This window comes from Sciurus carolinensis, chromosome 15, assembly GCF_902686445.1.
Source record: "Sciurus carolinensis chromosome 15, mSciCar1.2, whole genome shotgun sequence".
NCBI classification, from domain to species: Eukaryota; Metazoa; Chordata; class Mammalia; order Rodentia; family Sciuridae; genus Sciurus; species Sciurus carolinensis.
In genome coordinates this window covers 2717326-2740200 of record NC_062227.1, presented here as the reverse complement: position 1 = coordinate 2740200, position 22875 = coordinate 2717326, and positions in this window count along the sequence as shown.

Here is a 22875-nt window from a genome sequence, read left to right as displayed (position 1 = left end):
AGGTTTCTCATTTCATTTGTCCTGTTGTTTCTGTTTTGTGAGGTGGAGTCTCACTGTTGCCCAGGCTGGTCTGGAACTTGTGGGTCCAAGTGAGCCTTCCTCCTCAGCCTTCTGAGTGGCTGGGACACAGGCACATGCCACCTGACATTACCCAATAATTCAAATGATAGAACCAAAAACTAACCTTCTCTCTCTCTTTTTTCTATTTTTTTGAGGTGCTGGTTATTGAACCAGGGCCTGTGCATGCTAAGCAAGTGTCCTACCACTGAGCTACATTCCAGCCCCAAAACCTGCTATCCTTAAACATTGTGTTCACCTTATAAATCTTGTTAATCTACTCAAAACCCCAATCATGTTAGTAAGGCAACAGATTTAGCTTTTCTGTAGTATTAAATCAATGCTCAATTAGTGAAATTGGAGAGATTAAATTCTCCCCTGAGTATAGTATTTCCAAACTTGACTGAATTGCCTTAGACATCTCAAGCTGTAATTGTGCATGTGATGCCTAATTATTTCAAGCATTCCAAATACATAACTAGGTGCTTTTGTAATTTTCACAGACAAAATCTCCCTGAGTACTGAAGTGGCTCTCGCATGCTTAAGAAGGTTGACTTAAAAACCTAGCAAATCCAGGGGCTGGGGTGTGGCTCAGTGGCGAAGTGCTTGCCTAGCAAGTGTGACGCACTGCGTTCGATTCTCAGCACCTCATATAAATAAAATAAAGGTCCATTGACAATTAAAAAAAAAAAGATAAAAAAAAAAAAAAACACCTAGCAAATCCAGTTCTCCTTGACGATCAAACATCCTAAAGGCAGCTGAAGCCTACAAACATCACGATACCCTAAAACCTGCTACTACAACTACATGGCACAATTTACCCAACTTCCCCTGCGTTATGGGCTTGAGTCTGGAGTTAAAAACATTTTTACCCAACTGAAAGGTCGGATTTCTTATTCCAGGACCTCAATCTGGGCCTGAGGTTGGAAAGCTGGTCCTGAGTGGGAGGCTTGGCTTAGATCTGGCATCTCATGATTGGAGACAAGGCCACCAGCTAACTTATTTCTTTGCCTTGGTTGATATTTTTGCTCTCAATGTTTTTGATTCCTGATGACAATTCCCCCGAATCCTGATCCCTAGGGGAGCCTCAGAATCAGTAGAGCATCTTCCAAAGCCTGGAAAATCTAATTGCATGATTTGAATTGCTTGCTTTTTTAATGCTAGTAAGTTATATTACTGTGACAAAATCCCTGAGAAAATCGACTTAAGAGAAGGAAAGATTTATTTTCTTTTTCTTTTTGGTCCCAGGGATTGAACCCATGGGCACTTAACCACTGTGTCACATCCTCAGTCTTTTTTATATTTTATCTAAAGACAGGATCTCGCTGAGTTGCTCAGAGCCTCACTCAGTTGCTGAGGCTGGCCTTGAACTAGTGATCCTCCTGCTTCAGCCTCCTGAGCCACTGGATTACAGGCATGTGCTACTGTGCCCGGCTAAAATCCTTATTTTAAATAGGATCCATTTGATGATCAGCACACTCTGCTAGGGGCTGGAGTTTGTAGGGTTCAATCTGCAAGACTGACAAAGTAAATATCTTTGAATACTTCTCATGACATCCAAAGCTATATGCTGCTTCATGAATATAAGCAGTAAAAATGATGGCAATCAATATTACTTTACACACCAAACTATGCTTTGATGTTTGTCTTCTAGTGTTTGAGACTCTGTTCTCAGTGCTTGGGGGTGGCAGGAGAAGAGGGACAGTTAGTCCAGGCCCCTTCAGTCACTTGATGATGTTAATTCACAAGCACGTGCATCTCACTATGTGCCAGGCTCTGTTCTTGGACCCCTGCCCTCCTGTGAATCATGCTCCCATGCCACCAGGATACCCCAGGTCTGCAGAGCGGCTGCAGGACCTGCATTGGTCCCCGACTCCCTGCATGTACTCTCTCCTGCAGGGCTGCACAACACGGAGTGCTTCAAGCAGGGAACAGAACCTTTGCTCTGAAAGGCAGGGGTCCTGGGCAGAGTGGGCAGAGTAGCTGAATCACTGTGGGTGATTCCCATCAAACTCTACAAGTTAGGCGATGCAGAGGTGCGCTCCTGCAATCCCGACTGCTAGGGAGGCTGAGGCAGGAGGATCACAAGTTCAAGGCCCACCTGGCGACTTAGTGAGGCCCTGTCTCAAAAATAAAATTAAAGGACTGGTGGTGTAGGTCAATGGCAGAGTGCCTGCCTAGCATGTGCAAGGTCCTGAGTTCAATCCCCAGAACTGGGAAAAGAAAGGTAAAACAGGTCTAAACGTTACCGTGCAGGCATTGTGGGCCTCTTCCGAGGAAGGTGCTGAGCACCTCTGTCCAGGATGCCATGGGGCCTGGGGGGATGGCAGGGGTGCTGGGAGGGGAGCTGCTGTCAGTCCAAGCACAGGCGCCTGACCCCACCCGCCCTGTCAGGAGCGGGGGTCTCGCTTGCTCCTCACCCACAGGTTCACTTTTGAAGACTTTAAATTGAAGCCCATGTACGCCCACAAGAGCACAAATACCCTCAACATAACACTCACTGGAGTACCACAAGCTGAACCTATCTGTGCAACCAGCGCCACGTTTACAAAGCGAGGTTTCATGTTAATAATGTGAATGATAATTTTGCACATGACATGAAACTCAAAAGACGAAAAAAGCATTCTAAAAATAAGTCTCCCTCCACCCCGGCTCTTCTTGCTAGAGATGAAAGCTTGGTTAGGGTTCCGTCCTCGGTGGGCTTAAGAAACAGGCTCTCTGACGTCGCAGGACCCTGGCTGGGGGAGGCTGGAGAGTCCTTGGCGAGTGCAGGTCTGGCGCTGCAGAGCCGCCCGCCGGGCACTGGTCCCCGGGGCCTCGCTACTGGGCTGCCCAGAGGGAGCACCCAGCACCACGGTCCAGGCCGCAGCTGGCACGGCCCTGGGCTGGGACGACAGGTGTGATGGCGGGCAGGGCGGCTCCCAAGCAAGGTCCGAGACAGAGGACGGTCAAAGGCTGGCGCCTGGCCACGGCAGTCCTGGGAAAGGCGGCGGGAGGAGCCCCGAGGGGCAGGCACAGCTGCGGCAGGCTGGGCGCGGAGCCGGGCCGGGCCTCGGAGGTTCCGGGGACGCCCATGCACGCAGGCTGGCGGCGGGGACTTTCCGGGAGGGTTTAAAGACAGCCCGCGCGGTGCCAGAGCCCCGTCGGGCAGCCGGCGGGCAGGGCAGCAGGCCCTGCGCAGGTCCAAGCCTGAGATCCAGCGAGGGCAGGAGAGCGCCGCCCCGCCGCCTCGAACCCAACCCAACAAGGGCTCCGCGGGAAGCGCCCGGCTGGGGTATTTAAAACGAGGATGATTCTTTTCTTTGCAGAGTGCACACTTACCCGGTTCATCTTTAACCTTCCCTCTGAGAGTAACCCCCTAAGAATGCAGTAGCTCCCAAGTTCAGCTGTCATCTGGGGTCAGGTGATGAGCTATTTTTAAAAATATATATTTAGTTGTCGATGGACCTTTATTTATTTTCTGCCATACCGAGAATTGCACATGCTAGGCAGTGAGCCACAACCCCAGCCCTGACGAGCTACTTTAACTCCTGGACATTGCAGTCGATTTTGAAGCTGACCTTCAGGTAACATGTTCACCTGCACTGAGGTTCAGCCCTGGACCCTGCCTCTGGGGGCCAAAAGAGCAGCGCTGGGCTCAGAAGATCTTTCCTTGGCATAAGCTTTATCCTGCAGACGATGTGGGACTCTCCATAATGAGGCCTTCATTGTGAAACCAGATGACAGATTTTCCAGGACTTGGGTGGTGGAGAGATGAGTGAGAACAGGGAATCCGGGAATTGTTCGAGAACAGGCTCTCCCAGTTGAGGCGAGATTCCCGCAAGTCCTCCTGGGTGAACACTGCCCTAAATCTGCTTCCTTGTATAACCCGAAGCCTGTGCTAACCGAAGGCCTGTCCACACTTCTGTGTCCTCACAGGGTGGTGCACCATATTACTGATACCCCAGAAGTGTGCCCCCATGCCAGCTGCTTCCCCTCTCCTCCCCCAGGTAAGCCCTGTTCCCAAGGTAACTCCAGGCATGCACCCTGCACCTGAATTTACCTGACCGTCCTCTGTGCCAGCTTTTGGCTCCTGTCCTGAGTCTGCCCTCTGATCTGCCCACCCCTGCATACCCTGCACCAGGGACTCCCTATGCTGGCTGCCTGCTCTCACTAAGTCCCGTTCCTCCCCGTGGCTCCCCCACCAGTTTTGCTTTACGCTCACAGTGCACACCTTCCCGTTCCAGGTGTGGAGTCTCCTGTGTGATTTTTCTGACACTTGAAGAAACAGCCTTAGTGCACAAGCCCCAGTGGCTGGCTCTGGGCGCTCCTCCAAGCTCCTACATTTTGGTATTCCCAACTGTGCTGGGAACAAATAGGCCGTGCAGTTGCTTTCTCTCTGACCTCTTTTGACTCTTTTAGTCATTTAGATAATGATGATGACGATGATGATTTTTGGTGGTGCAGTGGATGGACCCCAGGGCCTTGCACATGCTAGGCGAGCACCCTACCACTGAGCCGCCCCACCCCCGTTTAGTTAATGTTGTGTCTAGTTGAACATTGTTTCTGTTTTACTCTGTTGGAATAACTGGTGTGGCCTCTCTCGCCTTACTACGGAATGGCCCAGTGTTCATTCTTTTGTGTCTTGCTTCTTTGACCCATGGCTGTGTTATTGAGACTCAACTATGGTCTTATATGTAGCTAAAGTTTGTTAATTCTTTTTAAAAAAAAATTCTGGAGATATTGAATCCAGGAATGCTCTGCTTGGAGCTACGTCCCTGGCCCTTTTTAATTTTTTTTTTTTTTGAGACAGGGTCTTTCTGAGTTGCTCTGGCTGACCTTGAACTTGCAGTCCTCCTGCCTCAGCCTCCTGAGTATCTGGGGTTACAGGTGTGCACCATCGTGCCTGGCTAACTATCATTTATTTTGGGGGCTGTGTTGTGGGACGGTGACACAACTCGTCTGTCCCTGTACTGCCGGCAGACCTGGGCTGTTGCCCACAGTGCTGCATGAACAGGCCCTGGCGTGCATGTGTCACAGTGTGCACACTCATCTTGAGCAGCGCATGCCACGCGGTTGACGGTCGTGCCCATCACACCACCAGCATTGTGGCTGGTTTCCGTTCCCCACAGACTCACGGTTCTAGACACAGCTAACTCGGATGTTTGCATTCTGGTGTATTTGTGGTGGGGTCTCATTTGAAAATCATCTATTCCTCACAACGGCTCATCTCCACGTTCTTTGGTGACCTTCATCATGTCACAGTTTCTCAGGACATAGCTTCTCGGGTGTCGCTCAGGGTCTTTCCTGAGGTTGCTGCCAGCGTGTTGTCACGGACCCACGGCCATCTGGGGCTGAGGGAGGAGCTTTTGGAATGGCTCTCAGGAGGCCCCAGTTCCTCCAGTGGCGGCCTCTCCACGTGGCTGCCTGACTGTCACCAAGTCACCAGAGGCCCATGCTTCGCATGTTCTGAACTCTCTCTGTTTGAAGCGAGTGTAGACTCGTAGCCCACCCACACGGGGCGGGAATAGACTGTCTCTAGAAGACAGAGAAATATCAAAGACTTTAAAACTATCACACAGTATGATTTTATTTATTATCGACACTTTTTTTTTTTTGTACCAGGGGTTGAACCAGGGACTCAACCCCTGAGTCACATCCCCAACCCATTTATACATTTTATTTAGAGACAGGTCCTCACTTTCGCTGAGGCTGGCTTTGAACTCTGGATCCTGCTGCCTTAGCCCTCTGAGTAGCTGGGATTTTAGGTGTGTGACACAGCGCCCAGCTTTATTAACTCTACTGATTGTTAGCACATCATTAGTACATACAATGGGGTTCAGGGTATTTCCATACCTGCGCACAGTGTGCATTAAGTACCCTCTTCCACCCCTGCCCTCTTCCGGGTCCCTGGTAATTGTTGTTCTATTCAACGATTGAGGTTTGTTAGCTTCAAGACACGAGCAGGAACTTCTAGTACTGTCTCTGCTCTCTGCGGCCCTACCTCACTTAGCATAAGGTCCTCCAGGTCCCTCCATTTGGCTGCTGATGACAGGGCTCCCATCTTCTTGGTGGTCAGTAAAGCTTCATTATGCACACATACCACATTCTTCTATAAGTCTGGGGACAGAACCCAGGGCCTTGCACGTGCTAGACAAACACTCTACCACTGAGCTACATCCCAGACCATGCACAGCCAAAATCTGGAACATTTAAAGCACTGTTTTGACATCAGAAGAGGCTCACTGAAAAGTGTGTCTACACTTACCTTCAGGTTATGTGTATCAGGTGTACCTGAGGTGTACAGATTTCATCTTTAGACTTGTGGCTGTTCCCCAAATATTTCATTATGTATCTGATATATGCATATTAAAAGAAAGTCCAAAATCAAATATGTCCCAAGCATTCAAATAAGGAATCCTCAACCTCTATGTGTTAAAGAATATTTTTTAAAGGTAAAATTTTAGTGTCCAGGCATGAGGATGCATGCCTGTAATCCCTGTGACACAGGCGGGCCAAGACAGGAGGAGCACAAGTTTGAGGCCAGCCTCGGCAACTTAGTGAGACTGCCTCAAACGTGTTTTAAAAAGGGGTGGAGTGCAACTCAGTGTTAGGGTGCTTGCCTAACACACACGGGGCCATGTTTTAAAAAGGGGTGGAGTGCAACTCAGTGTTAGGGTGCTTGCCTAACACACACGGGGCCATGTTTTAAAAAGGGGTGGAGCGCAACTCGGTGTTAGGGTGCTTGCCTAACACACACGGGGCTCTGGGTTCAATTCCTAGTACCCCCCCACACACACACACATACACAAAGCAGACTTTTAGTGACAGACAAGCCAGCTGCACAGGGTTAAAGTATCCATGGGGCGAGTGGTGGAAGGGGCGCTGGCAGGTCCACCATTGTGGAAGATTACTGGCTGACCTGGACAGTCTACACACCCCTCTCTTTGGAAACTTACAAGGGTGGAATCTAAGAAACCTTCAATAACAAAGCTCCTGCTTTCTGTTCCCCTTTACAAAGATGATCCCATGGGTACCACAGTCTGCTCCCCACCCTCCAGAGGGGGTGCTCGGAGCTGCAATGCTTTCAGGTCTTTTACTTGCTCAGGATACACAGAGCCCAGGGCTTCGGGTGTGAGAAGCACTGTTCATCTGTGGGTAACAAGCAAAGCGGCCCAAACACTGACCAGGCTCCATCATCCTTAATCAGCATCTCCTCCCGAGGTCTCCTTCAGAATTGGCTTGATTTTAATTTGTTTTGGGAAGCTCAGGGTTTCTTCATTAAGAGCCCTTCACTAATTATGCTACCAGATAATCAAAGTGTTTTCAGACAAGTGGTGCAGTGGTGCGTGCCTGTCATCTCAGTGACTTGGTTGGCGGAGGCAGGAGGATCGCAAGTTTGAGGCCAGCTTGGGCAACTTAGCAAGAGACTTGTCTCAGAATAAAATTTAAAAGTTGCTGAAATTTTAGGCTTGTGCTGGCAGCAGACATTTTGACCACAGATCCCCAGGCAGAGATGTGGTGTCTCAGCAGAGGGCAGCTAGCGCCACCTGCCGGCACATGGCGGATTTCACTCAGTGAAGTCCTGCTCTCTGCCTGAATGAGGAGACCTGCACCTGGTGGAGGAGGGTTGCAGCCTGATGGAGGGGGGTTGCAGCCTGGTGGAGGAGAGATGCAGCGTGATCACCTGCAGTGTTCCTGGTCAGCCAGTGGTTGGTAGTGGTGACACCTGTGCCTTAGGATGGTTCAGAGGAAAGCAAAGTAGAACTCACCTTATGTATAAATAAATTCACACCCAAAGGTGCCCTTATCTGCCCCCAGAGGAGCTGAGGCAATAGCTTGAGTGGAGAACAGCTGCTCTCTTCAGGGTGCTCTCAAGGTAGGGTGGCCGACCCTCCCAGCTTTGCCCTGGGGAAGGAGCTCACTGCTACTCTTGGAATCACCCGGTCTCCAGCCAGCCTGGTGAGGCCTCGTGGCCCTCAGGGACAAGGGTGGACTAAGGCCTTGGCTGGAGTTGCAGACCTTGGCCCTCGGGCCTGGTGCTCAGGGTCTTTGCCCTCTGGAAGGACTCCTGCCCAGCGCTCTGCTGTCCCTGGCTTCCTGCCCCTCCCCTGGGCCTCCACCTGCACACTCAGGTAGCACCCCATCCCATGGTCTGGACTGTTGAGCTTCTAGGCCTGGGGTCCCCGGGTCCCAGCTGGAGGCCCAGCCCCTGGACCAGCGCTCTCAGCTCTGTCCCCGGGAGGATTTAGATTCACCACGATCTCTCCTGGCCTGCCCCTTCCTTGGCCTGGCTGCAGCCTCGCTCTTCCCTGGTTACAACAGTGGATTTTCCATGTGTCTGGCCCAGTGAGTCTTTTTTACTTGCAGGGTTTGAGGAAATTGCTTTGTCCAAGGTCCACTGGAAACCCAGTGACCTAATTTCCCAAGCCCCAGAGATGTCTGCAGAGAGATCTGCTTCTCTGCAGCAGCCCGAGGGTTTACTGGAGGACGGGCGTATGGATCACCAGGAGTGAGGACCCCTGCCTCCACCCTCAGAGCAGCCCGAGGTTCTAGCACTTCTCCCTACGTCACTAAGCGGGGACTGTGCCTCTGATTCTGGTCCTGACAGGTGTTGGGGACACTTAGTATTTGAACATTTCTGTTAGAATAAACAGCAGTCTCTTACACCGGGTGTGGTGGTGCACGCCTGTAATCCCAGCGGTGCTGGAGGCTGAGGCAGGAGGATTGTGACTTCAAAGCCAGCAACTTAGCAAGGTGCTAAGCCACTCAGCGAGACCCTGTCTCTAAATAAAATATAAAAAAGCGCTGGGGACGTGGCTCAGGGGTTAATCATCCCTGGTTTCCATCCCTAGTACCAACATCAAAACCAAACCAAACCAGTCTCTTGTCTTTCTTTTATAATGTTATGAAAATATTTCAATTACTTCTAACTGAGATTATTCTTCTGTCTTCAGAAGCTGTTCAGACTTTCTTCAAGGCTCTCACTGTGTTCTCGTGCATTACCTTTCCAAGTGACTCCTGCTGTCCCGGGAGCCAAGCTGGCATCGTGAGGTTCAGCTTCTTGTGTGAAGGTACAAACGGCCCAAGACCCACGTCCATTACTCTAGACTTTGAAAAATGACACAACAAATTAAATCGACTGAAACTTTAAAAGCGCCACGACAGACGGGGGGTGCATTTCAGGGTGGAGCCTGCCCTGCAAGGCACGTGCAAGGCCCTCGATGTGACCGCCAGCACCCTGCCCCCCAAAGTGTTGCTGCGCATTAGAGGACCTGCTCATGGCCTGGTCACGGCAGGGTGACGGCAGCCACGGCCAAGACTCCTGGGAGTTTCCAGGCCTCTCTTACAGATGTCAGCACCTGGCCTATTACAGTAAGATGCAGTGTGTAATGGGACCAAAGCTTGGGCAGTATTTTAGTGAAAACCCAGAAGCACCAGGGGTCCGCCCTGTGTGACCTTGGGTGAGTGACCCTAGCTAGGACCTCCTAACCCTAGCTTCCCTGTTTACTGTAAGCTTCATCTCAGTGTTTCTCGTCTAGTTCTGTGAGTTACTGGTGTTGGGTATAGGCAGGGTATATATATAGTAAGTGCTCAATAAACAGTACCCAACAAGAGAACCGAGTTAGCCCCGGGTTGCTTTCTGTGCTCTGCACTCTGACAGCCAGCTCTCCATGCCTCCACCCCCAGTGTGCATGTCCTGGGTGACCCCCTTGCATGCTGTGTGGGGGGCTGTGTGACCAGTGGAACGCAGCATAAGTTCCGGGGTGTCACCTCTGAGATTGGGCATAGAGGGCCAAGGCTCCCCTGTTCTGGGCCTTCCTTGTTCTGGGGGGGCGTTCAGGCTGCCTGTGAAGAGACCCACTTGGCAAGGAATCAGATCCGGCCTGTACCAGGGAGGAAGTGGACCTACCAACAGCCCTGTGGATGAGCCAGCCCTGGAGAGGGGACCCCTGGCTGACGGCCCAGCTGTAGCCTGGAGAGACCCCGCACAGGCCCCGCTGAGCCACCTCTGAATTCCTACCGCTCAGAAGCTGCCAGGCAGCAGTTTTGCCACTGTTCTGCTGGCAGCATGGAAGGCCAATCCTGTTAGCAACCAGCAGCGGGTGCATCTGCAGCCTCACTACCCTCTGGAACCTTCTTTTATGAGGCTGGGTGATAAGAAGTGATCTTTAAACCAGGGGTGGGATGCAGGTGGGCGGCTGAGATCATCTCTGTGCCCACACTGCTGGCAGCAGGTCAGAGCAAGGGCAAGGTGAGAGGGAGAGAGAGGGTAGGCAGGAGCAGCGAGGAGGCGCCGCAGGTTTCTCCATGGCAACAGCACAGAGCGCGGGATTGAATTGAGAAATCGAATCCACGGACGCAGGGTGAGAGCAAAGTAACGGGATTTATTGGCGTAATGCAAAGAAAGCAGCGCTCCCCCAGGAACAGGGTCCCAAGAGAGGGATCTCAGAGTGTAGACGGCTCCCCATCACTGGGTTCACCCCCAGTGCAGGGGAGCCAGCCTGACCCTGTTGAGGCTCGACTTCCGACCGGCAGCGACTCAGCCCTGCCGCGGAGGGACCTGCCCACCGAGGCGCCCAGTCTCCCGCCTGTCCACCCTAACCCTTCTCCTGCCTCAGTAACAGGAGAGGCGTTAGGCGGCAGAGGACATTCCAGTCTTGCGGTGAGACTCCCTCCGTGTGTCTGGGTAAAGTTACGCTGATGGTGAACCCGTGCATCTCCTGGGTCACTGGAGGTCAGCGCGTTAGCGGTGAACCCCGTGCATCTCCTGGGTCACTGGAGGTCAGCGCGTTAGCGGTGAACCCCGTGCATCTCCTGGGTCCCTGGAGGTCAGCGCGTTAGCGGTGAACCCGTGCATCTCCTGGGTCACTGGAGGTCAGCGCGTTAGCGGTGAACCCCGTGCATCTCCTGGGTCACTGGAGGTCAGCGCGTTAGCGGTGAACCCCGTGCATCTCCTGGGTCCCTGGAGGTCAGCGCGTTAGCGGTGAACCCGTGCATCTCCTGGGTCACTGGAGGTCAGCGCGTTAGCGGTGAACCCCGTGCATCTCCTGGGTCACTGGAGGTCAGCGCGTTAGCGGTGAACCCCGTGCATCTCCTGGGTCCCTGGAGGTCAGCGCGTTAGCGGTGAACCCCGTGCATCTCCTGGGTCACTGGAGGTCAGCGCGTTAGCGGCTCGACGTGAGCTGGCGGAGTCCTCACAGGCCTACCTGCCCACTACTTCTGCTCCGGTCCCGGCTCCAAGACACTCAGCACACCGAGCGTCCCCCATCGCTGCGGCACACGCTGTGGTCAGCAGAATGCTGCCCCAGAGGGACCCAGTCCTAAAGCCCAGAGCCCGTGAGCACGTTCCCACACGTGGCGAGAGGCTTAGGGCTGTGGTCAGAATGGAAGGCGCTGTGGTTTGAGAGATCTTTGGTCTTGGTCCCGGGTTCCTGGCCCAGACTCTAAGACCTTAGAAGCTTCCGGAGAGGCGCGGTGGTAGGGTGTCTTTGTCCTAATGAGGTGACTCTCGGGTCCCTAGATAGCCCTAGGATGGGGCTGGTGGCCAGGAAGACCACGTTTGGGTGAGAAACTTGCAAATTTCAGCTCCCACCCTCTGGGGAAGGGACGGGTGCTGCAGGCTGAGTCAGTGGCCACGCCTGCATGCTGAGTCCTCCCTAGGGGCCTGAATGATGGGCCCAGGGCACACGGGCTGGCAGCACATGGCCGCCCCCAGGGTGGCAGGGCCTGCTGGATGGCGAGAGGCTCTGACTGGGTCTCCTCACCCCGCCGAGCGCCCCGGGCCTGGCCGCTGGAGTCTGCCTTTCTAACAAACCCTGCCGATGGATTTTCCTGAGCTACCTCATTGGAGCTTAGTGGGAGGGGCGGTGGGGGTGTGGGAACCTGGCTTTCTAGCACGTTAGGCAGACGCAAAGGTGACCTGGGAGCCGACCCCGGTGACGGCGGCGGAAGTGAGGGCAGAGCTGCGGCCCTGGCGGGGAGCCCGTGGACTCTGGCGATAGCTCCAGGCAGTTCACGTCAGACTGAGTGCAACTGGGGGGCGCCTGGCTGGCATTGTCGCATTGGTGCTGGAAAAGTGACTGGAACTCAGTGTCCACAGGAAAAGAGGACACTACGTCTGTCCGTAAAGGTGGAAGAGGGAGGCAGCGGAGGAGGCCAGCGGGGGCCTTGGGAAGGGACCCGTTGGTGGCTCTGAAGATGGAGGACTGCTATGAGCCCAGGGATGTGAGCAGCCTCTGGGTCCGGAGAAGGCAAGATCCTCCCCCAGAGCCTCCAGGGAAGGAGGCCGGCAGCCATTTTAATTTTAACCCAGTGAAACGAGCTTCTGACCTTTGGTCCCTATAGGGTGACACATCTGTGCTTTCTCAAGATACTCTGTTTGGCCAGGTGATCATCACATCTCATCTGTGATCCCCGCAGTGCAGGAGGCTGAGGCAGGAGGATCGTAAGTTAAAGACCTGGGCAGTTGAGCCAGGCCCCAGCACTAAAGAGGGCTTGGAAGGTAGCTTGGTGATAGAGCACTTGCCCTGGGTTCAACCCACGGGCTGAAAACCTAAAAGAACAGCCCAGTACTGTGTTGGTAATGTTACAGCAGCAGTAAGACACGAAGGCAGGTTGCACGTGGGTCTGTCTCTCCTGCTAGTGTTTTGTCCTGGGGAGGGAGCGCAGGGCCGCCTCAGGCTGAGCGGGCACTCTGCCCTGAGCCACGTCCTCGGAACTGCTCAAGGTTGATTTTAAGAAAATAACTGGCAACGTTGCTCAGGGCCTCACGGAGATGCTCAAGCTGCCCTCACGTTGCAATCCTCCTCCCTCAGCCTCCTCGGGAGCTGGGACACAGAGGATGGCCTCCGCACCTGATGCAGTGACCTGGATTCTCACATATCTGTGCTTTTCAGACAGGTGCACAAGAAGGCCTCAATCTGAGCTGGGGGGTGGCTAGGTGGAGGGACACGGGTCTGCAGTGCAGGCCTGGGTACACAGAGGCACTCAAGAGGTGGAAGACGAGCAAGAGGCAAGTAAGGAACTGTCTGGCGTCCCCGACCGTAAGAGGCTGTGACGGGGCCTCACGAGGACCTGTGTGCTGAGTAGTGAGTGTCCCCTAGTGTAAGAGGCTGTGACGAGGGTCTTGTGAGGACCTATCCTCTTAGTCAGCTTTCCAGAGAAATGGATGTTGATGTGGCGGTCCTCCACCTTTCCCTCCATTTAGCCCTTTTCGTCCACCCCTTATCTCTTGACTTACTCGGCCTGTCCGGTGGGGTCAGGAGGATCGTTTCTGTTTTTCAGTGATTCTCCTGGGTCCTTTATTTTAGAGTGAACATCAGGAAGGAGAGCTTGAAATCCAAGAGGAACATGGAACAGCTCATGCACGATGTGGAGAAGGTGGATCCAGGGCCCCTCTCCTCTCTAGAGGAGTGCTCACTGAGTGCTGGGTGTGAGTCTTTGAAATTCTCCCAGTGGGGGATGCACCCCTGAAATCCAGGTCACTCAGGAGGCTGAGGCCGAGGATCCAAGTTGAAGGCCACGCTGGGCAACTTAGCAAGACTCTCTCAGAATTTTAAGCAAATTTTTAAAAGGCTGCGGTTGTAGCTCAGTGCACCCCTGGGTTCAGTCCTCAGTTCTACCATAAAGGAAGGAGGAGGAAGAGGAAGGGGAGCAGGAGGAGGAGGAAATCCTCTCAGTGGGGTGGACACATGGATCTTAAGAACTCTTAAGTGAGTGAGCTTTGACACACTGAGGAATATAATTTTGGTCTCATAATTTGATAAGCCTTCCCTGGTGGCCGAGGAGGTACAGTAATTGGGAAACCAGCAAGTACCTTAATGAACTGGGAGCACTGTGTTAGCTTACTTCAAAGTTTATTCTGTCAGTCGTTTTCAGGATGCATCGGTGATACCAGCTTCAGTTAGTCACAGGAGCCGGAAGCGGAAACCCAGCAAGACCTCTGCACGCGCTGACCCAGGAGCAGAGGCTCACCCGTGGTCACTGCCTCTTCTTAGTGCAGAGCAGGGTGGCTCCTCCCAGGTGAGATGGCCCACAATCCCAGGTGGGAAGTGGCGCTGGGGGCATTTGTAGAGGGGAGTTGGTACATGCCCGAATTGAGGCTGAGGATAGGAAGACAAAATCGCGTATTTTCAGGTCTGGAAAACCAGCAAGCCAGAAGCAGCGTCGGCTGGTCTTTTCCTAGCATGGTGTCGTGTCTGCAGCATCTGGAAGGAGAGGTGGTGAGTCTCATGACCTTGGGCAGCAGTCTCAACTTCCCCTGCTGACCTTGAGCCCCGAGCTGCTCAGCCCTTCCTGGACTGTATCCCTCCTGGCCTGCTAAGCAGACCCTGGTCTGATGAGTGAGTCTAACCTCTGCCTTCTTCCGGGCCTTCCTCCCTGGTACGGGGAAATGCCACGTCCTCTGGCTGGCTAAGCACTGAATTCTTAGGGGGTCTCATTCCTCTGGTCTGTCCTAGGGCTCCAGGTCCCTGAGGGGAAATGGGTCTGGAGTTATAGAAAACAGCTGAAAAAAGAGTCACAAGCCGCTGGATAGCAATAGCCCCCGGCAGGGGAAAAACATACACCTTAACATTCACAGGACCTCTCAGCATCCCAAAGTAGCCATGGAATCTTCAGATCTAAGCGCAGCCCCGTGGTGATCGTGCCGCGGCGTGATGAACTCTGCAGCCTGCACGCGCTCGGCTCTCACGCACCGACTGGCTCTGAGCTCTGCGCTCACGCTCTCAGCTCAGCACAGTGGTGGGACGTGTCCCAGAGCAGAGTAATGGCTGGTGACTATTCTGAAAGGATGTGCCCTGTGTGTGTGTGTGCGTGTTCATGGAGTCTGGGCGCTGGGGAGACATTGTGTGCATGCGAGTGCATGTGCGTGTCTGTTCGTGGAGTCTGGGCGCTGGGGAGACATCGGTGCCTGGCACTTTCTAGAAGGTAGGAGGAGAGACCATGGTCACAGTGGGTGGGGCCTTTTGACAGGCAGTGGTCATCGTGTTGCCCATCTCTGCAGGCAATCCCTGCCAGCTCAGATGGTGGACACTTGCAGACACAACAGGATCCAAGCCATCTTGGAAGGACCCCAGCTTAGGGGTGTCCACATAATAAAAGACAGTAGCTGGTCCTTACTGGGCACTTACTACATAGCAGGAGGATTCCAAAGCTTCTGTGTGACAAAGCGTTTAACACCCATGGCAGTATCGTGAAGTAGATTTCGCTGTGATACCAGAGCCCCTTTCAGGTTATAACCCAGTCTCCCCGATTTCTTGATGAATTGTTTTTCCACCACTGAATTTCTCACGCTGAGAACAGAAATTGAGGAACTTACTCCAAAGCCGAGCAGGAGCCAGCAGGGGTGGGACACCCCCCAATCACCTCTCCTGAGGATGGAGAGGTGAGAGGGAACAGCCCGCTCCACCTCCTCGCGCCAGCGTTGAGTAGCCCTGTCCCTCTACCTGCCTCCATCTCCTGAGGTCAGCAAGCCTGCAGTTCTGGTAACACCGTCATCCCCGTTTCACAGACGAAGAGCAGAGACGGGCTGGGAGTGCGGCTCGGTGATCCAGTGCTGGCCTGGCCGGGTGAGGCCCCTGAGGCCCTGAGTTTGCTCCCCAGCACTATTGGCTACTAAGGGGCAGCACTGGGACCCGGCACCAGGTGGAAGCGTGTGCCCACCACACTACCTGCACCGGACGGTGGCTGGATTCAGACACACAAGTTGTCGCCATTCCAAGGCATCGGGTGGGGCCCACCTGGGGCTGTTTCAGGAAGCCTTGCTTCAGGTTGAAGGTCCCATTGTGTTTCGGTTGGGACATGAGGTGTCCCCCGAACGCTCCTGTGTAATGCAGGAATAGTCGGAGGTGAAATGGTTAGATCTTGAGGGCTGGGACCTAATCACTCCCTCCTAGGTGGGTGGTGATTGTGGGCGGGTGGGGCGTGGCTGGAGGAGGGGTCTCGAGGGCCTGCCCTGGAGCGCACATCTTCCCTGGCCCGCCCTTTGTCTCTGCAACCAGAGGTGGGCAGCTTCTCTCCACCATGCCCTTCTGCCATGATTCCCTGTCCCTCCTTGGGCTCTGAGTGATGGGGTCGGCCATCGATGGACTGCACGCCGGAGGCTGCGAGCCCAAATAAACTTTTCCTCCTCTACGTTGTTTTTGTTGGGTATCCTGGTCACAGTGATGCAAAGCGGACCAACACACATTATGCACTATATTAAAGACTGGCATGCACCCCATCAGCCAGGGGTGGGGGCATGTTTGGAATCCCAGCTTCTCTATAGGCTGAGGCCAGAGGATGGAGAGTTCAAGGCCAGCCTGGGCAATTTAGCGAGACCAGAGGCAACTTTGTGAAACCCTGTCTCAAAATAAAAACTAGAAAGGGCTGGGGATGTAGCTCAGTGGTAGAGACCCCTGGGTCCTATCGTCAGTACCAAGTACACACACACAGGCACACACACACACACACACACACACACACATAGGCACACATACACACAAAGGCACACACACACACACGCACACACACACATAGGCACACACACACACACACGCACACACACACACACATAGGCACACATACACACATAGGCAGACATACACACACACAGACAAACATACACACACAGGCGCGCACACACACACAGGCACACATACACACACACAGGCACACATACACACACACAGGCACACATACACACACAGGCACACACACACACACATAGGCACACACACACACAGGCACATAGGCACACATACACACACAGGCACACACACACACACACACAGGCACACACACACACAGGCACACATACACACAAGCACACACACAGGCATACATACACAGGCACACATACACAGGCATACATACACACACAAGCACACACACAGGCATACATACACAGGCACACACACGCAGGCACAGACACACACACAGGCACACACAGGGACACACACATGCAGGCACAGACACACACACAGGCACACACAGGGACATACACACACAGGCACACATACACACACAGGCACACATACACACACAAGCACACACACAGGCACACACACACACAGGCACAGACACACAGGCACAGACACACAGGCACATATACACACACACAGGCACACACAGGGACACACACACAGAGGCACACATACACACACAAGCACACACACAGGCATACATACACAGGCACACACACGCAGGCACAGACACACACACAGGCACAGACACACACACAGGCACACACAGGGACACACACACACAGGCACACATACACACACAAGCACACACACAGGCATACATACACAGGCACACACACACAGGCACAGACACACACAGGCACACACACACAGGCACACACATACAGGCACACATACGCACACACACACACACTCAGGCAAACATACACACACAGGCACGCACAGGGACACACCCAGAGGTGCACATACACATAGGCACACACATACATACTCAGGCACACATGTGTGTGCACACACACACACACTTTAAAGAATGTGTTAATGTGAATAAGGAGGGAAAACGGCCATTTCCCTTATCACCAGTCTTCAACCTTTGTGTGGGATCAAGGTGGTAGAGACATGTCCCCCAGGACATCTGAAGACCCCCACCTGTGCAGTGTGCACGCAACCTGTCCACTCTAGGTGCCCTGCTCACAGGCACGGTGCAGTCCTTCCTGTGTCCCCACCTGCTGCCTCTGAGGACTAGGTACAAAGTGTCCAAGCCTGAGACAGGGATTTGGTGATACACGTCTACTTATATATACACGTGCACATGCACATACAAGTGTATACACATAGGGGGAGGAGAGATAGTCTCAAAGGACGCGCCTGCGAGCCCTTGGAATGCAGAAGGCCCATGAACCGTGGACTCCTGACCAGCCCAGCCGTGCTCTTGGCTGTCCCGACCCGCGGGACATCAACGCGGAACGGCAAACCTAAGAGAGAAGGAATGAAGGGACAAGAGACGCAGGGAGAGACAGCAAGACAGGAATTCTGATCAAGCTGCAAATTTTTATTGTTCACACAGGGGTATTTATATGCTCAGGGAATGAGGGGTATGACGAGGTGCAGCCTGGTTGGCTGTGTTCTTCTATTGGGCTCCTGATAGGCTGCAAGTTCGCGCCGGCGGGAAGGTGAGGTTCGCAACGGCGGGAAGGTGAAGTCCTGGAAGAGAAGCAGGGACGGCACCATAGGCGCCATACTGTCAGAATTATCAGCCAAGAGGGGGGAGGGGCGCTGCTGCTTATTGTAAAGGTCAGAATGTTCTCAGAATGAGAACTTCTTGGTCCCTGACACTTGGCCTGCACTCTGGGCACACCCTTGCCTACAAAAGCAACTCGGGCACCGTCTGCAAGTGCTGGAAAAGCTGGTGGGGAATTGCTTTACTCCACCTGGCTCCACCTCTGGTCCGGCCCCTAATTGTGGCCCCTCTATAAATACTGGACCTCCCACACGGAGGGGCTGCTCACTCTGGAGGCGGCCCTCATTTTCCCTGAAAGTGCCTCTGCTTTCCTAAACAAAGCGTCACGTCTCTGATTGGAGCATGCTGACGTTCTTTTCCGTCCAGGTGCCAAGGCCCTGCCTGCCCTGTGCGTAGGGCCCTCCGCAGGAGCTCCTGGGCCCCTGTGACAGACCCTCTTCCTCCAGCTCCACGTTGTCTTTGGGATAGCTAAACAACATCCTGAGGGTTTAAAGCCCTGGGTTTGAACACATAGCCTTGAACAATACTTAATTTACATCCAGTTCTGATTTCCTGGCGATCGTTGGACAGAATGGGCAGTGGTGTCTTTGTGTGTGTGCAGCGGGCATGCGTGTGCCCCATGAAGATGGAACAGGTCTCGCGCCTGCTGACCGTGCGCGCTACCACCAAGCCACACCTGCAGCCCCAGCAGTATTATTGGAATGAGAAAAAAAAGGTTTCAAATGCAATACTGTTTCATGAACCTTCGATTTTTCAATGAATAAACTTTCTACATTTTTGTAGTGTGCTCATAAAATGTATCAACTTTAATGTTGCTGTCTTCCTTGTTCTATTTTGGAATAAAAACCTTTCTTTAATTATGAAAAAAAAACACATAGAAAACTTTACAGACGAAACATGGATTAATGAATAGCTGTAAAGTCGATAAGGGTGAATAATTACCCTTGTAGGGCTGTGGGGCACTTGCCTAGCATGTGTGAGCCCTGGATTCCCCAGCAGCCCCAAAACAAAACAAACCCCTTGAAATGACCCCCAAGTTTCTTTAAATTAAAAGATACTCCTTAAAGGCCTTTCCTTTCTCGGCGGGTCTCTGCTGAAGGTGCAGTTTCTCCTGAAGACTGTGGCCTGACCACAGGGTTCCCAGAGATGGACCTTGTTCCACTTCTCTTTTTCCCCTCCCTGATCCTTTGAAGAGAAGCCACACCCAGGTGTTGACACAGGCTTCTTAGGTTCACAGAGCCACGGGAGGCCTTCCATGCCCAGGAGGTGGGCCTCACTGGGACTAGAGGAGCAGTGTGCCCCTCCCCAGGAAGACCCTGCTGGGCCTGCAGCCAGGCTGCACCCTGACTCCCGCCCCTTGTCTGGGCAGAGAGTCCTGCAGAGGAGACGCTTCTGCATCTGCTCCAGGCCTGCCGAGGATGACCAGGTGCTTCCTGTCAGACTCTTCTTGATGTGGGACTCCCGTCCCCAATGGGCACGCAGCAGCGGGTGGCAGAGCCGATCATGGTGCCTTTGCCTGGATGTGCCAAGAAGACCATCGCCTCGATGCCAGCTTTTCCCGACTGGCCTGCGGGAGGTGGGCACTCCCTCCTGGTCAGAAGAGGGCTGAGCCCATCCTGCACTCCTGCCTATGTCCCCTGCCTGGCTGTGAACCGGTGCCCAGGTTCACTCAGGCTGAGAGTAAAAGCTTCCTGGTGCTGAAGACCGTTGGCTGGGTGGTCAATTGTGTGGACAAACAGGCCCCTGGGCGCAGCGTCGCCCAGTGTCTTCGGGGCAGCTATGAGAGCTGGACCTTGTTCCTCAGGCACGAGTCTGAGCTCCTCTTGTAGGTCAGGCCGGCCCCGGGCAGGGGCTGTGTAGGGTTTGTTTTAACTTCTCACAGGCAGCTTGGCCTGGGGTCCAAGCAAGGCTCCGCTTCTGTTCCATTTAAGGCCTCACACAAGGTTTTAGCGATTAGTCCAAAATTGGAGGCCCCCAAACGACAGAGTCCTGACCAGGAGGGAGTGCCCACCTCCCGCAGGCCAGTCGGGAAAAGCTGGCATCGAGGCGATGGTCTTCTTGGCACATCCAGGCAAAGGCACCGTGTTTGGCTCTGCCACCCGCTGCTGCGTGCCCATTGGGGACGGGAGTCCCACATCAGAAGAGTCTGACAGGAAGCACCTGGTCATCCCTAGGGCTCCAGATAGCCTGCTTCCGACCTGACACCAAGTTTGGGGGCTGTTGGCTGATCTGGGATCCCAGATGGCAACCTGTTACAGAAGTGAGCCTTCTCTACTGCTCACTCACCCCCACAGGGCCTTCGCTGGCTTGGCGCAGCTGTGGTGTTGTGTCCATGAACTTCAATGTGCCTGGTGTAAGAAGGAGCCCAGGAGCCTCTGGGTACCACTGGTGGCTTTGGTCTCAGCTTGCAGTCAGGGCCTGAGGGGCTTTGTCCCCAGTGCTGAGGCCAGACGGTGGCTCCTCCTCACCTCGGCAGGAGCACGGTCCTGCTGCTCGGGTGCAGCTGCGGCGTGGCCCAGCAGTTCTGCGCCTTCAGCCTTTCTGGCCAGACCTCAGTTAGGGCCCTGCGGGTGCTCAGCTCAGTGTCCTTAGCTGCTGCTTCTGTGAAGAACTCGTGGCTGCAGGTTTTCCTCTGCTCCGGCTGCCTGCTTTTAGCCTTGGCTCTTTTTGCCTCCCTCTTCTGCATGTAGTCGTGCACCTGCCAGTCTCCCTGTGCAATGACGTTGCTGGATACTGTCACAGCGCAGATTGCTCTGCCTACTAATGGGTGTCCCCTGAACAAATGGGTGTCCCGTCAGAGCTTAAAAGGGGATGCCCCTTCAGGTCCTAATCTAGCAGTGTTGCAAGCCATTGCTACATCTCTTTGGCTGGCAGCCTCCATCTGTTAGGGGACAGACAGATGAGGATGGTGGGAGGAGGAGGGCAGGTGAATAATAAAGTTTTCTTTTCCAAGAAGCAATTTGCAGTCCTTCCCGGCCTGCCTGGACAGACCACATCACATTCCTCAGGAAACTACCTCTTAACTGCAGGAGAAATGCAGACCCAAGATAATGTTGATGGGAAGAACCCAGGAGAATTTTGCGACCAGATCCTGAAACTCTGGGAGATAAGGATAGTTTCTCCTAATCATAACACCTGTAAGCAAGGACGTTAAGAATCCAACCAGAATGGGTCAGCATGAGCCAACGTGACCAAGAGTTGTCATGGCAGTGAGGACTTAACAGTGTGATGTCATCTTGCTGTCAGTCAAAAGCTAAGAGGTGGGCCTCTTCAACTCTGGAAACTTCTCTGGGACCCCAAAAAAACTGGAGTGCGGAGGAGGCACACTGTCCCTCTCCACTCTGAGAGGACCCACTCTCTCCCTTGAGAGGGTCCCTTCCCCTTTCCCATTGCTTCAGGAAACTCATGCCTATTACTCTGAGCAGCATCTCTGAAATCTTTCTGACTTGATTGCAAGAATTGGGGTTTGAGGAGCGGGTCTTCGCGCTGCCTCAGTTTCTTGGAAGGCCCCACCTCCATAGCAGCCACCCATGGACAAAAGGAGCTGATAGGTGGACAGAGGCCAGGTCCTTTTTGCCCATTTCTCTACAGCCTAGGAGCTTTCCAGGAGTTTTCCCGCAGCCCAGGCTGGTGTCTTTGGCCCACAGCAAGGTGATCTGCAGCTGCTGGGCCAGCCGAGAAGCGGAACTGACAGGATCTGAAGACTTTTGTAGCCCTCCCTTTCGGTGGCTGCTTTCCCTGCACACCAGAGGCAGTGACTTTTGCTGTTCAGACTCCTTATCAAGCAACGGCAGAAGTGTTGACAAACAAACACAAGTTACCCTGAAGGGAGGGACTCTTGTGACCCTTCTACACACCAGATCCAGAACTGGTGGAGATGAAGATAATTCCCTAAACCTAAAATCTGTAAGGACAGGCTCCAATTAGAGCCCGTCAGTGCGGGCCAAAGTGACCTAAGTTGTCAAGGTGCAGTGGGGACTGGAAAGTCATGTTCCGTGGGAGGAAGTGTCTGAGGAGTCCCCAGAGGAAAGGGGAACCTGACTCACGACCAGCAGGCTCTTTTTTGTGGGGGAGTGCTTGGATTGAACCCAGGAGCACTTCACCACGGAGCCACACCCCCTGCCCTTTTTATTTTTCATTGTGCGACGGGGTCTTACTAAGTTGATTAGGGCCTTACTAAGTTGCTGAGGAGAGTCTCAAAAAAAAAGAGTTTGGAGTAAATCCAGAAATGTGCATTCCAGGGAGGGTGTGGGCTATCTGCTGAGGGACAGACAGCCACCCACTGGGGTGGGTGTCAATGTTTATAGAGGGCTGGGGTCTGGACTAGAGGCGGAGGCAGGATGGACCCACACACTTTCAGCCCAGTCTTTCCTTTGCTTACTGTGCAGAGACAGGCTTTGGCTGTTATGGGGCGCAACTTAAGAACAGACCGATCACCACTGAGAAGCCCAAATTTGAGAGTCTTTATTAAGCCGGCCAGCTGACTGCCTCGCACAATGCCCCAAAAAAATGGCTATTGGGAGAACAGCCCCGACCACAGGGTTGTAGGGTTTCTTACACCAAAAATCACGTCAATCATAAGTGTCTGTTGCTATGATTCAAAATTACACATTAACATCATGAGATCATCGA